We start from the raw sequence: 13,808 nt of genomic DNA, 5'->3' as shown, positions 1-13,808 counted from the left end.
GGTGAGGTTCTGGTTGACCCACTTCCCGACCTCGTAGAGACTCGATGGTGGTACCGTTGGATCCGGAATGTCTGCAAATGGGGTGGGGGGGAGGGGGGGGGGACAGAGCTTGGTTTCAAGTCTCTACCACCTTCCCTTCAAAAGTTATCCCCCGAAAACGTGTCGAGGTATGCACCAGAGTCCTCGAGGTTCTGGTTGACCCACTTCCTGACGTCGTAGAGACTCGATGGTGGTACCATCGGAACCGGAATGTCCGCAAATGGGGGCGCAGAGCTTGGTTTCAAGTCTCTACCACCTTCCCTTCAAAAGTTATCCCCCGAAAACGTGTCGAGGTATGCACCAGAGTCCTCGAGGTTCTGGTTGACCCACTTCCTGACGTCGTAGAGACTCGATGGTGGTACCATCGGAACCGGAATGTCCGCAAATGGGGGCGCAGAGCTTGGTTTCAAGTCTCTACCACCTTCCCTTCAAAAGTTATCCCCCGAAAACATGTCGAGGTATGATAATGACATGGTGGTAGGGTTATGACCTAAACACTGATGGCATCACAGAGCCCATGCTAGATCAAAGCACAGGGTCTGTGACGTCATCACATTCCCTTTGATGACATCACAGCCACCTAACATTCTGATGTGTTCACTTGTGTGTCTGTGTGTGTGTGCGTGTGTGTGTGGTGTGTGTGTGTGTGTGTGTACAGACAAGTTATGGGGGTGCAGAGCCTGTAGAGACTCGATGGTGGTACCTTTCGATCCGGAATGTCCGAAAATTGGGCGCCAGAGCCTGGTTTCAAGTCTGTATCACTTTCCCTTCAAAAGTTAATCCACAAAAACCCATGGAGGTATGCACCAGAGTTCTGGTTGACCCACTTCCCGACCTCGTAGAGACTCGATGGTGGTACCGTCGGATCCGGAATGTCCGCAAATGGGGATGCAGAGCTTGATTTCAAGTCTCTACCGCCATCCCTTCAAAAGTTATCCCCCGAAAACCCGTCGAGGTATGCACCAGAGTCCTCGAGGTTCTGGTTGACCCACTTCCCGACCTCGTAGAGACTCGATGGTGGTACCATTGGAACCGGAATGTCCGCAAATGGGGGTGCAGAGCTTGGTTTCAAGTCTCTATCACCATCTCTTGAAAAGTTATCCCCCGAAAACCTGATTGGCTAGTGAGCTAAATATGGTTAAAAAAAAGACTAAAACAATGAATACGCGTAATAGTTTTTTTGTTTTGTTTTTTTTTAAAAAGGTAATTGAGAAACATATGAATTAATAAATGTTTTAAATCTATTTCTACATTTTCATACACAAAGTCTGCACAGTGTGATTTCTCAGCACCTTTAAAATGTGTCTTTGTCCTTGCTTCCTTCGCTTACGGCCATACCACCCTGAACACGCCCGATCTCGTCCGATCTCGGAAGCTAAGCAGGGTCGGGCCTGGTTAGTACTTGGATGGGAGACCGCCTGGGAATACCAGGTGCTGTAAGCTTTTTCAAACAGCAGAGGGCGCTGCTGCCTCCTCAGTGGATGCAGATTTTTGTATGTCTCTGGACTCTCAATTACATCAGTTATCAGCCTCACAAAACTATTCCTCATTTCAAGGAGAGAAGAGAATAAGTTGACTGTTCAGAATAATTCTGCTCTCATTAACTCTGGATGATTAGCTCCAAAAACAATAGTCTCTCACTCCCCAAAGACTGTGTGCGCTCATGTAAATACATATAGCATGTAGCTTGAGAAGTATATATGATACAGTCCATCAACAGAAACTATTCCAAAATTAACTACAGTTGTAGATCATTTAATAAAATTTTCCAAATACCCATCATCGATTAGATTTTTCTCTGCAACATGAATGTTATGTGTCTCATTTGGAGGTGTAACTGCTGTCCTCAACTCACAGAAACTTTAAACATAGTCAAAGACATGGCCTATGATCTGCAGATTTATTTTTAAATTGCAGCTTTTAGAATAATGTCTATGACATGTTGGACAGCAGGTTTAAGGGTGCAGCAGCTCACTTACCGTAGATGTGGTGAGGTTCTGGTTGACCCACTTCCTGACGTCGTAGAGACTCGATGGTGGTACCATCGGAACCGGAATGTCCGCAAATGGGGGCGCAGAGCTTGGTTTCAAGTCTCTACCACCTTCCCTTCAAAAGTTATCCCCCGAAAACGTGTCGAGGTATGCACCAGAGTCCTCGAGGTTCTGGTTGACCCACTTCCTGACGTCGTAGAGACTCGATGGTGGTACCATCGGAACCGGAATGTCCGCAAATGGGGGCGCAGAGCTTGGTTTCAAGTCTCTACCACCTTCCCTTCAAAAGTTATCCCCCGAAAACATGTCGAGGTATGATAATGACATGGTGGTAGGGTTATGACCTAAACACTGATGGCATCACAGAGCCCATGCTAGATCAAAGCACAGGGTCTGTGACGTCATCACATTCCCTTTGATGACATCACAGCCACCTAACATTCTGATGTGTTCACTTGTGTGTGTGTGTGTGTGTGTGTGCGTGTGTGGTGTGTGTGTGTGTGTGTGTACAGACAAGTTATGGGGGTGCAGAGCCTGTAGAGACTCGATGGTGGTACCTTTCGATCCGGAATGTCCGAAAATTGGGCGCCAGAGCCTGGTTTCAAGTCTGTATCACTTTCCCTTCAAAAGTTAATCCACAAAAACCCATGGAGGTATGCACCAGAGTTCTGGTTGACCCACTTCCCGACCTCGTAGAGACTCGATGGTGGTACCGTCGGATCCGGAATGTCCGCAAATGGGGATGCAGAGCTTGATTTCAAGTCTCTACCGCCATTCCTTCAAAAGTTATCCCCCGAAAACCCGTCGAGGTATGCACCAGAGTCCTCGAGGTTCTGGTTGACCCACTTCCCGACCTCGTAGAGACTCGATGGTGGTACCATTGGAACCGGAATGTCCACAAATGGGGGTGCAGAGCTTGGTTTCAAGTCTCTATCACCATCTCTTGAAAAGTTATCCCCCGAAAACCTGATTGGCTAGTGAGCTAAATATGGTTAAAAAAAAAGACTAAAACAATGAATACGCGTAATAGTTTTTTTGTTTTGTTTTTTTTTAAAAAGGTAATTGAGAAACATATGAATTAATAAATGTTTTAAATCTATTTCTACATTTTCATACACAAAGTCTGCACAGTGTGATTTCTCAGCACCTTTAAAATGTGTCTTTGTCCCTGCTTCCTTCGCTTACGGCCATACCACCCTGAACACGCCCGATCTCGTCCGATCTCGGAAGCTAAGCAGGGTCGGGCCTGGTTAGTACTTGGATGGGAGACCGCCTGGGAATACCAGGTGCTGTAAGCTTTTTCAAACAGCAGAGGGCACTGCTGCCTCCTCAGTGGATGCAGATTTTTGTATGTCTCTGGACTCTCAATTACATCAGTTATCAGCCTCACAAAACTATTCCTCATTTCAAGGAGAGAAGAGAATAAGTTGACTGTTCAGAATAATTCTGCTCTCATTAACTCTGGATGATTAGCTCCAAAAACAATAGTCTCTCACTCCCCAAAGACTGTGTGCGCTCATGTAAATACATATAGCATGTAGCTTGAGAAGTATATATGATACAGTCCATCAACAGAAACTATTCCAAAATTAACTACAGTTGTAGATCATTTAATAAAATTTTCCAAATACCCATCATCGATTAGATTTTTCTCTGCAACATGAATGTTATGTGTATCATTTGGAGGTGTAACTGCTGTCCTCAACTCACAGAAACTTTAAACATAGTCAAAGACATGGCCTATGATCTGCAGATTTATTTTTAAATTGCAGCTTTTAGAATAATGTCTATGACATGTTGGACAGCAGGTTTAAGGGTGCAGCAGCTCACTTACCGTAGATGTGGTGAGGTTCTGGTTGACCCACTTCCCGACCTCGTAGAGACTCGATGGTGGTACCGTTGGATCCGGAATGTCTGCAAATGGGGTGGGGGGGATGGGGGGGGACAGAGCTTGGTTTCAAGTCTCTACCACCTTCCCTTCAAAAGTTATCCCCCGAAAACGTGTCGAGGTATGCACCAGAGTCCTCGAGGTTCTGGTTGACCCACTTCCTGACGTCGTAGAGACTCGATGGTGGTACCATCGGAACCGGAATGTCCGCAAATGGGGGCGCAGAGCTTGGTTTCAAGTCTCTACCACCTTCCCTTCAAAAGTTATCCCCCGAAAACGTGTCGAGGTATGCACCAGAGTCCTCGAGGTTCTGGTTGACCCACTTCCTGACGTCGTAGAGACTCGATGGTGGTACCATCGGAACCGGAATGTCCGCAAATGGGGGCGCAGAGCTTGGTTTCAAGTCTCTACCACCTTCCCTTCAAAAGTTATCCCCCGAAAACATGTCGAGGTATGATAATGACATGGTGGTAGGGTTATGACCTAAACACTGATGGCATCACAGAGCCCATGCTAGATCAAAGCACAGGGTCTGTGACGTCATCACATTCCCTTTGATGACATCACAGCCACCTAACATTCTGATGTGTTCACTTGTGTGTGTGTGTGTGTGTGTGTGCGTGTGTGGTGTGTGTGTGTGTGTGTGTACAGACAAGTTATGGGGGTGCAGAGCCTGTAGAGACTCGATGGTGGTACCTTTCGATCCGGAATGTCCGAAAATTGGGCGCCAGAGCCTGGTTTCAAGTCTGTATCACTTTCCCTTCAAAAGTTAATCCACAAAAACCCATGGAGGTATGCACCAGAGTTCTGGTTGACCCACTTCCCGACCTCGTAGAGACTCGATGGTGGTACCGTCGGATCCGGAATGTCCGCAAATGGGGATGCAGAGCTTGATTTCAAGTCTCTACCGCCATTCCTTCAAAAGTTATCCCCCGAAAACCCGTCGAGGTATGCACCAGAGTCCTCGAGGTTCTGGTTGACCCACTTCCCGACCTCGTAGAGACTCGATGGTGGTACCATTGGAACCGGAATGTCCACAAATGGGGGTGCAGAGCTTGGTTTCAAGTCTCTATCACCATCTCTTGAAAAGTTATCCCCCGAAAACCTGATTGGCTAGTGAGCTAAATATGGTTAAAAAAAAAGACTAAAACAATGAATACGCGTAATAGTTTTTTTGTTTTGTTTTTTTTTAAAAAGGTAATTGAGAAACATATGAATTAATAAATGTTTTAAATCTATTTCTACATTTTCATACACAAAGTCTGCACAGTGTGATTTCTCAGCACCTTTAAAATGTGTCTTTGTCCCTGCTTCCTTCGCTTACGGCCATACCACCCTGAACACGCCGGATCTCGTCCGATCTCGGAAGCTAAGCAGGGTCGGGCCTGGTTAGTACTTGGATGGGAGACCGCCTGGGAATACCAGGTGCTGTAAGCTTTTTCAAACAGCAGAGGGCGCTGCTGCCTCCTCAGTGGATGCAGATTTTTGTATGTCTCTGGACTCTCAATTACATCAGTTATCAGCCTCACAAAACTATTCCTTATTTCAAGGAGAGAAGAGAATAAGTTGACTGTTCAGAATAATTCTGCTCTCATTAACTCTGGATGATTAGCTCCAAAAACAATAGTCTCTCACTCCCCAAAGACTGTGTGCGCTCATGTAAATACATATAGCATGTAGCTTGAGAAGTATATATGATACAGTCCATCAACAGAAACTATTCCAAAATTAACTACAGTTGTAGATCATTTAATAAAATTTTCCAAATACCCATCATCGATTAGATTTTTCTCTGCAACATGAATGTTATGTGTATCATTTGGAGGTGTAACTGCTGTCCTCAACTCACAGAAACTTTAAACATAGTCAAAGACATGGCCTATGATCTGCAGATTTATTTTTAAATTGCAGCTTTTAGAATAATGTCTATGACATGTTGGACAGCAGGTTTAAGGGTGCAGCAGCTCACTTACCGTAGATGTGGTGAGGTTCTGGTTGACCCACTTCCTGACGTCGTAGAGACTCGATGGTGGTACCATCGGAACCGGAATGTCCGCAAATGGGGGCGCAGAGCTTGGTTTCAAGTCTCTACCACCTTCCCTTCAAAAGTTATCCCCCGAAAACGTGTCGAGGTATGCACCAGAGTCCTCGAGGTTCTGGTTGACCCACTTCCTGACGTCGTAGAGACTCGATGGTGGTACCATCGGAACCGGAATGTCCGCAAATGGGGGCGCAGAGCTTGGTTTCAAGTCTCTACCACCTTCCCTTCAAAAGTTATCCCCCGAAAACATGTCGAGGTATGATAATGACATGGTGGTAGGGTTATGACCTAAACACTGATGGCATCACAGAGCCCATGCTAGATCAAAGCACAGGGTCTGTGACGTCATCACATTCCCTTTGATGACATCACAGCCACCTAAAATTCTGATGTGTTCACTTGTGTGTGTGTGTGTGTGTGTGTGCGTGTGTGGTGTGTGTGTGTGTGTGTGTACAGACAAGTTATGGGGGTGCAGAGCCTGTAGAGACTCGATGGTGGTACCTTTCGATCCGGAATGTCCGAAAATTGGGCGCCAGAGCCTGGTTTCAAGTCTGTATCACTTTCCCTTCAAAAGTTAATCCACAAAAACCCATGGAGGTATGCACCAGAGTTCTGGTTGACCCACTTCCCGACCTCGTAGAGACTCGATGGTGGTACCGTCGGATCCGGAATGTCCGCAAATGGGGATGCAGAGCTTGATTTCAAGTCTCTACCGCCATTCCTTCAAAAGTTATCCCCTGAAAACCCGTCGAGGTATGCACCAGAGTCCTCGAGGTTCTGGTTGACCCACTTCCCGACCTCGTAGAGACTCGATGGTGGTACCATTGGAACCGGAATGTCCACAAATGGGGGTGCAGAGCTTGGTTTCAAGTCTCTATCACCATCTCTTGAAAAGTTATCCCCCGAAAACCTGATTGGCTAGTGAGCTAAATATGGTTAAAAAAAAAGACTAAAACAATGAATACGCGTAATAGTTTTTTTGTTTTGTTTTTTTTTAAAAAGGTAATTGAGAAACATATGAATTAATAAATGTTTTAAATCTATTTCTACATTTTCATACACAAAGTCTGCACAGTGTGATTTCTCAGCACCTTTAAAATGTGTCTTTGTCCCTGCTTCCTTTGCTTACGGCCATACCACCCTGAACACGCCCGATCTCGTCCGATCTCGGAAGCTAAGCAGGGTCGGGCCTGGTTAGTACTTGGATGGGAGACCGCCTGGGAATACCAGGTGCTGTAAGCTTTTTCAAACAGCAGAGGGCACTGCTGCCTCCTCAGTGGATGCAGATTTTTGTATGTCTCTGGACTCTCAATTACATCAGTTATCAGCCTCACAAAACTATTCCTCATTTCAAGGAGAGAAGAGAATAAGTTGACTGTTCAGAATAATTCTGCTCTCATTAACTCTGGATGATTAGCTCCAAAAACAATAGTCTCTCACTCCCCAAAGACTGTGTGCGCTCATGTAAATACATATAGCATGTAGCTTGAGAAGTATATATGATACAGTCCATCAACAGAAACTATTCCAAAATTAACTACAGTTGTAGATCATTTAATAAAATTTTCCAAATACCCATCATCGATTAGATTTTTCTCTGCAACATGAATGTTATGTGTATCATTTGGAGGTGTAACTGCTGTCCTCAACTCACAGAAACTTTAAACATAGTCAAAGACATGGCCTATGATCTGCAGATTTATTTTTAAATTGCAGCTTTTAGAATAATGTCTATGACATGTTGGACAGCAGGTTTAAGGGTGCAGCAGCTCACTTACCGTAGATGTGGTGAGGTTCTGGTTGACCCACTTCCCGACCTCGTAGAGACTCGATGGTGGTACCGTTGGATCCGGAATGTCTGCAAATGGGGTGGGGGGGAGGGGGGGGGACAGAGCTTGGTTTCAAGTCTCTACCACCTTCCCTTCAAAAGTTATCCCCCGAAAACGTGTCGAGGTATGCACCAGAGTCCTCGAGGTTCTGGTTGACCCACTTCCTGACGTCGTAGAGACTCGATGGTGGTACCATCGGAACCGGAATGTCCGCAAATGGGGGCGCAGAGCTTGGTTTCAAGTCTCTACCACCTTCCCTTCAAAAGTTATCCCCCGAAAACGTGTCGAGGTATGCACCAGAGTCCTCGAGGTTCTGGTTGACCCACTTCCTGACGTCGTAGAGACTCGATGGTGGTACCATCGGAACCGGAATGTCCGCAAATGGGGGCGCAGAGCTTGGTTTCAAGTCTCTACCACCTTCCCTTCAAAAGTTATCCCCCGAAAACATGTCGAGGTATGATAATGACATGGTGGTAGGGTTATGACCTAAACACTGATGGCATCACAGAGCCCATGCTAGATCAAAGCACAGGGTCTGTGACGTCATCACATTCCCTTTGATGACATCACAGCCACCTAACATTCTGATGTGTTCACTTGTGTGTGTGTGTGTGTGTGTGTGCGTGTGTGGTGTGTGTGTGTGTGTGTGTACAGACAAGTTATGGGGGTGCAGAGCCTGTAGAGACTCGATGGTGGTACCTTTCGATCCGGAATGTCCGAAAATTGGGCGCCAGAGCCTGGTTTCAAGTCTGTATCACTTTCCCTTCAAAAGTTAATCCACAAAAACCCATGGAGGTATGCACCAGAGTTCTGGTTGACCCACTTCCCGACCTCGTAGAGACTCGATGGTGGTACCGTCGGATCCGGAATGTCCGCAAATGGGGATGCAGAGCTTGATTTCAAGTCTCTACCGCCATTCCTTCAAAAGTTATCCCCCGAAAACCCGTCGAGGTATGCACCAGAGTCCTCGAGGTTCTGGTTGACCCACTTCCCGACCTCGTAGAGACTCGATGGTGGTACCATTGGAACCGGAATGTCCACAAATGGGGGTGCAGAGCTTGGTTTCAAGTCTCTATCACCATCTCTTGAAAAGTTATCCCCCGAAAACCTGATTGGCTAGTGAGCTAAATATGGTTAAAAAAAAAGACTAAAACAATGAATACGCGTAATAGTTTTTTTGTTTTGTTTTTTTTTAAAAAGGTAATTGAGAAACATATGAATTAATAAATGTTTTAAATCTATTTCTACATTTTCATACACAAAGTCTGCACAGTGTGATTTCTCAGCACCTTTAAAATGTGTCTTTGTCCCTGCTTCCTTCGCTTACGGCCATACCACCCTGAACACGCCCGATCTCGTCCGATCTCGGAAGCTAAGCAGGGTCGGGCCTGGTTAGTACTTGGATGGGAGACCGCCTGGGAATACCAGGTGCTGTAAGCTTTTTCAAACAGCAGAGGGCGCTGCTGCCTCCTCAGTGGATGCAGATTTTTGTATGTCTCTGGACTCTCAATTACATCAGTTATCAGCCTCACAAAACTATTCCTCATTTCAAGGAGAGAAGAGAATAAGTTGACTGTTCAGAATAATTCTGCTCTCATTAACTCTGGATGATTAGCTCCAAAAACAATAGTCTCTCACTCCCCAAAGACTGTGTGCGCTCATGTAAATACATATAGCATGTAGCTTGAGAAGTATATATGATACAGTCCATCAACAGAAACTATTCCAAAATTAACTACAGTTGTAGATCATTTAATAAAATTTTCCAAATACCCATCATCGATTAGATTTTTCTCTGCAACATGAATGTTATGTGTATCATTTGGAGGTGTAACTGCTGTCCTCAACTCACAGAAACTTTAAACATAGTCAAAGACATGGCCTATGATCTGCAGATTTATTTTTAAATTGCAGCTTTTAGAATAATGTCTATGACATGTTGGACAGCAGGTTTAAGGGTGCAGCAGCTCACTTACCGTAGATGTGGTGAGGTTCTGGTTGACCCACTTCCTGACGTCGTAGAGACTCGATGGTGGTACCATCGGAACCGGAATGTCCGCAAATGGGGGCGCAGAGCTTGGTTTCAAGTCTCTACCACCTTCCCTTCAAAAGTTATCCCCCGAAAACGTGTCGAGGTATGCACCAGAGTCCTCGAGGTTCTGGTTGACCCACTTCCTGACGTCGTAGAGACTCGATGGTGGTACCATCGGAACCGGAATGTCCGCAAATGGGGGCGCAGAGCTTGGTTTCAAGTCTCTACCACCTTCCCTTCAAAAGTTATCCCCCGAAAACATGTCGAGGTATGATAATGACATGGTGGTAGGGTTATGACCTAAACACTGATGGCATCACAGAGCCCATGCTAGATCAAAGCACAGGGTCTGTGACGTCATCACATTCCCTTTGATGACATCACAGCCACCTAACATTCTGATGTGTTCACTTGTGTGTGTGTGTGTGTGTGTGTGCGTGTGTGGTGTGTGTGTGTGTGTGTGTACAGACAAGTTATGGGGGTGCAGAGCCTGTAGAGACTCGATGGTGGTACCTTTCGATCCGGAATGTCCGAAAATTGGGCGCCAGAGCCTGGTTTCAAGTCTGTATCACTTTCCCTTCAAAAGTTAATCCACAAAAACCCATGGAGGTATGCACCAGAGTTCTGGTTGACCCACTTCCCGACCTCGTAGAGACTCGATGGTGGTACCGTCGGATCCGGAATGTCCGCAAATGGGGATGCAGAGCTTGATTTCAAGTCTCTACCGCCATTCCTTCAAAAGTTATCCCCCGAAAACCCGTCGAGGTATGCACCAGAGTCCTCGAGGTTCTGGTTGACCCACTTCCCGACCTCGTAGAGACTCGATGGTGGTACCATTGGAACCGGAATGTCCACAAATGGGGGTGCAGAGCTTGGTTTCAAGTCTCTATCACCATCTCTTGAAAAGTTATCCCCCGAAAACCTGATTGGCTAGTGAGCTAAATATGGTTAAAAAAAAAGACTAAAACAATGAATACGCGTAATAGTTTTTTTGTTTTGTTTTTTTTTAAAAAGGTAATTGAGAAACATATGAATTAATAAATGTTTTAAATCTATTTCTACATTTTCATACACAAAGTCTGCACAGTGTGATTTCTCAGCACCTTTAAAATGTGTCTTTGTCCCTGCTTCCTTCGCTTACGGCCATACCACCCTGAACACGCCCGATCTCGTCCGATCTCGGAAGCTAAGCAGGGTCGGGCCTGGTTAGTACTTGGATGGGAGACCGCCTGGGAATACCAGGTGCTGTAAGCTTTTTCAAACAGCAGAGGGCGCTGCTGCCTCCTCAGTGGATGCAGATTTTTGTATGTCTCTGGACTCTCAATTACATCAGTTATCAGCCTCACAAAACTATTCCTCATTTCAAGGAGAGAAGAGAATAAGTTGACTGTTCAGAATAATTCTGCTCTCATTAACTCTGGATGATTAGCTCCAAAAACAATAGTCTCTCACTCCCCAAAGACTGTGTGCGCTCATGTAAATACATATAGCATGTAGCTTGAGAAGTATATATGATACAGTCCATCAACAGAAACTATTCCAAAATTAACTACAGTTGTAGATCATTTAATAAAATTTTCCAAATACCCATCATCGATTAGATTTTTCTCTGCAACATGAATGTTATGTGTATCATTTGGAGGTGTAACTGCTGTCCTCAACTCACAGAAACTTTAAACATAGTCAAAGACATGGCCTATGATCTGCAGATTTATTTTTAAATTGCAGCTTTTAGAATAATGTCTATGACATGTTGGACAGCAGGTTTAAGGGTGCAGCAGCTCACTTACCGTAGATGTGGTGAGGTTCTGGTTGACCCACTTCCTGACGTCGTAGAGACTCGATGGTGGTACCATCGGAACCGGAATGTCCGCAAATGGGGGCGCAGAGCTTGGTTTCAAGTCTCTACCACCTTCCCTTCAAAAGTTATCCCCCGAAAACGTGTCGAGGTATGCACCAGAGTCCTCGAGGTTCTGGTTGACCCACTTCCTGACGTCGTAGAGACTCGATGGTGGTACCATCGGAACCGGAATGTCCGCAAATGGGGGCGCAGAGCTTGGTTTCAAGTCTCTACCACCTTCCCTTCAAAAGTTATCCCCCGAAAACATGTCGAGGTATGATAATGACATGGTGGTAGGGTTATGACCTAAACACTGATGGCATCACAGAGCCCATGCTAGATCAAAGCACAGGGTCTGTGACGTCATCACATTCCCTTTGATGACATCACAGCCACCTAACATTCTGATGTGTTCACTTGTGTGTGTGTGTGTGTGTGTGTGTGCGTGTGTGGTGTGTGTGTGTGTGTGTGTACAGACAAGTTATGGGGGTGCAGAGCCTGTAGAGACTCGATGGTGGTACCTTTCGATCCGGAATGTCCGAAAATTGGGCGCCAGAGCCTGGTTTCAAGTCTGTATCACTTTCCCTTCAAAAGTTAATCCACAAAAACCCATGGAGGTATGCACCAGAGTTCTGGTTGACCCACTTCCCGACCTCGTAGAGACTCGATGGTGGTACCGTCGGATCCGGAATGTCCGCAAATGGGGATGCAGAGCTTGATTTCAAGTCTCTACCGCCATTCCTTCAAAAGTTATCCCCCGAAAACCCGTCGAGGTATGCACCAGAGTCCTCGAGGTTCTGGTTGACCCACTTCCCGACCTCGTAGAGACTCGATGGTGGTACCATTGGAACCGGAATGTCCACAAATGGGGGTGCAGAGCTTGGTTTCAAGTCTCTATCACCATCTCTTGAAAAGTTATCCCCCGAAAACCTGATTGGCTAGTGAGCTAAATATGGTTAAAAAAAAAGACTAAAACAATGAATACGCGTAATAGTTTTTTTGTTTTGTTTTTTTTTAAAAAGGTAATTGAGAAACATATGAATTAATAAATGTTTTAAATCTATTTCTACATTTTCATACACAAAGTCTGCACAGTGTGATTTCTCAGCACCTTTAAAATGTGTCTTTGTCCCTGCTTCCTTCGCTTACGGCCATACCACCCTGAACACGCCCGATCTCGTCCGATCTCGGAAGCTAAGCAGGGTCGGGCCTGGTTAGTACTTGGATGGGAGACCGCCTGGGAATACCAGGTGCTGTAAGCTTTTTCAAACAGCAGAGGGCACTGCTGCCTCCTCAGTGGATGCAGATTTTTGTATGTCTCTGGACTCTCAATTACATCAGTTATCAGCCTCACAAAACTATTCCTCATTTCAAGGAGAGAAGAGAATAAGTTGACTGTTCAGAATAATTCTGCTCTCATTAACTCTGGATGATTAGCTCCAAAAACAATAGTCTCTCACTCCCCAAAGACTGTGTGCGCTCATGTAAATACATATAGCATGTAGCTTGAGAAGTATATATGATACAGTCCATCAACAGAAACTATTCCAAAATTAACTACAGTTGTAGATCATTTAATAAAATTTTCCAAATACCCATCATCGATTAGATTTTTCTCTGCAACATGAATGTTATGTGTATCATTTGGAGGTGTAACTGCTGTCCTCAACTCACAGAAACTTTAAACATAGTCAAAGACATGGCCTATGATCTGCAGATTTATTTTTAAATTGCAGCTTTTAGAATAATGTCTATGACATGTTGGACAGCAGGTTTAAGGGTGCAGCAGCTCACTTACCGTAGATGTGGTGAGGTTCTGGTTGACCCACTTCCTGACGTCGTAGAGACTCGATGGTGGTACCATCGGAACCGGAATGTCCGCAAATGGGGGCGCAGAGCTTGGTTTCAAGTCTCTACCACCTTCCCTTCAAAAGTTATCCCCCGAAAACGTGTCGAGGTATGCACCAGAGTCCTCGAGGTTCTGGTTGACCCACTTCCTGACGTCGTAGAGACTCGATGGTGGTACCATCGGAACCGGAATGTCCGCAAATGGGGGCGCAGAGCTTGGTTTCAAGTCTCTACCACCTTCCCTTCAAAAGTTATCCCCCGAAAACATGTCGAGGTATGATAATGACATGGTGGTAGGGT

General features: G+C 45.5%; 7 non-coding genes across 7 annotated transcripts; all 7 read left to right on the top strand.

Annotated features, from left to right (window-relative positions):
* Positions 1-1,363: 1,363 nt before the first annotated feature.
* LOC146304352 (5S ribosomal RNA) lies at positions 1,364-1,482 on the top strand. The gene has a single exon (XR_014769409.1). It is a non-coding gene; the product is annotated as a 5S ribosomal RNA (ribosomal RNA).
* Positions 1,483-3,209: 1,727 nt separating this feature from the next.
* Positions 3,210-3,328, top strand: LOC146304351 (5S ribosomal RNA). Its single transcript, XR_014769408.1, has one exon. It is a non-coding gene; the product is annotated as a 5S ribosomal RNA (ribosomal RNA).
* Positions 3,329-5,236: 1,908 nt separating this feature from the next.
* Positions 5,237-5,355, top strand: LOC146304350 (5S ribosomal RNA). The gene has a single exon (XR_014769425.1). It is a non-coding gene; the product is annotated as a 5S ribosomal RNA (ribosomal RNA).
* A 1,727-nt stretch (positions 5,356-7,082) lies between these two features.
* LOC146304349 (5S ribosomal RNA) lies at positions 7,083-7,201 on the top strand. Its single transcript, XR_014769407.1, has one exon. It is a non-coding gene; the product is annotated as a 5S ribosomal RNA (ribosomal RNA).
* Positions 7,202-9,109: 1,908 nt separating this feature from the next.
* Positions 9,110-9,228, top strand: LOC146304348 (5S ribosomal RNA). Its single transcript, XR_014769406.1, has one exon. It is a non-coding gene; the product is annotated as a 5S ribosomal RNA (ribosomal RNA).
* Positions 9,229-10,955: 1,727 nt separating this feature from the next.
* On the top strand, positions 10,956-11,074 carry LOC146304347 (5S ribosomal RNA). The gene has a single exon (XR_014769405.1). It is a non-coding gene; the product is annotated as a 5S ribosomal RNA (ribosomal RNA).
* Positions 11,075-12,803: 1,729 nt separating this feature from the next.
* On the top strand, positions 12,804-12,922 carry LOC146304346 (5S ribosomal RNA). Its single transcript, XR_014769404.1, has one exon. It is a non-coding gene; the product is annotated as a 5S ribosomal RNA (ribosomal RNA).
* The last annotated feature ends 886 nt before the right edge of the window (positions 12,923-13,808 follow it).

Source organism: Lutjanus erythropterus, unplaced genomic scaffold (genome assembly GCF_056507025.1).
Source record: "Lutjanus erythropterus isolate fLutEry1 unplaced genomic scaffold, fLutEry1.hap2 Scaffold_155, whole genome shotgun sequence".
In the NCBI taxonomy this organism is placed as follows: Eukaryota; Metazoa; Chordata; class Actinopteri; order Lutjaniformes; family Lutjanidae; genus Lutjanus; species Lutjanus erythropterus.
Note: the sequence above shows the minus strand (reverse complement) of the source record. Positions and strands in the feature narration are given on the sequence as shown.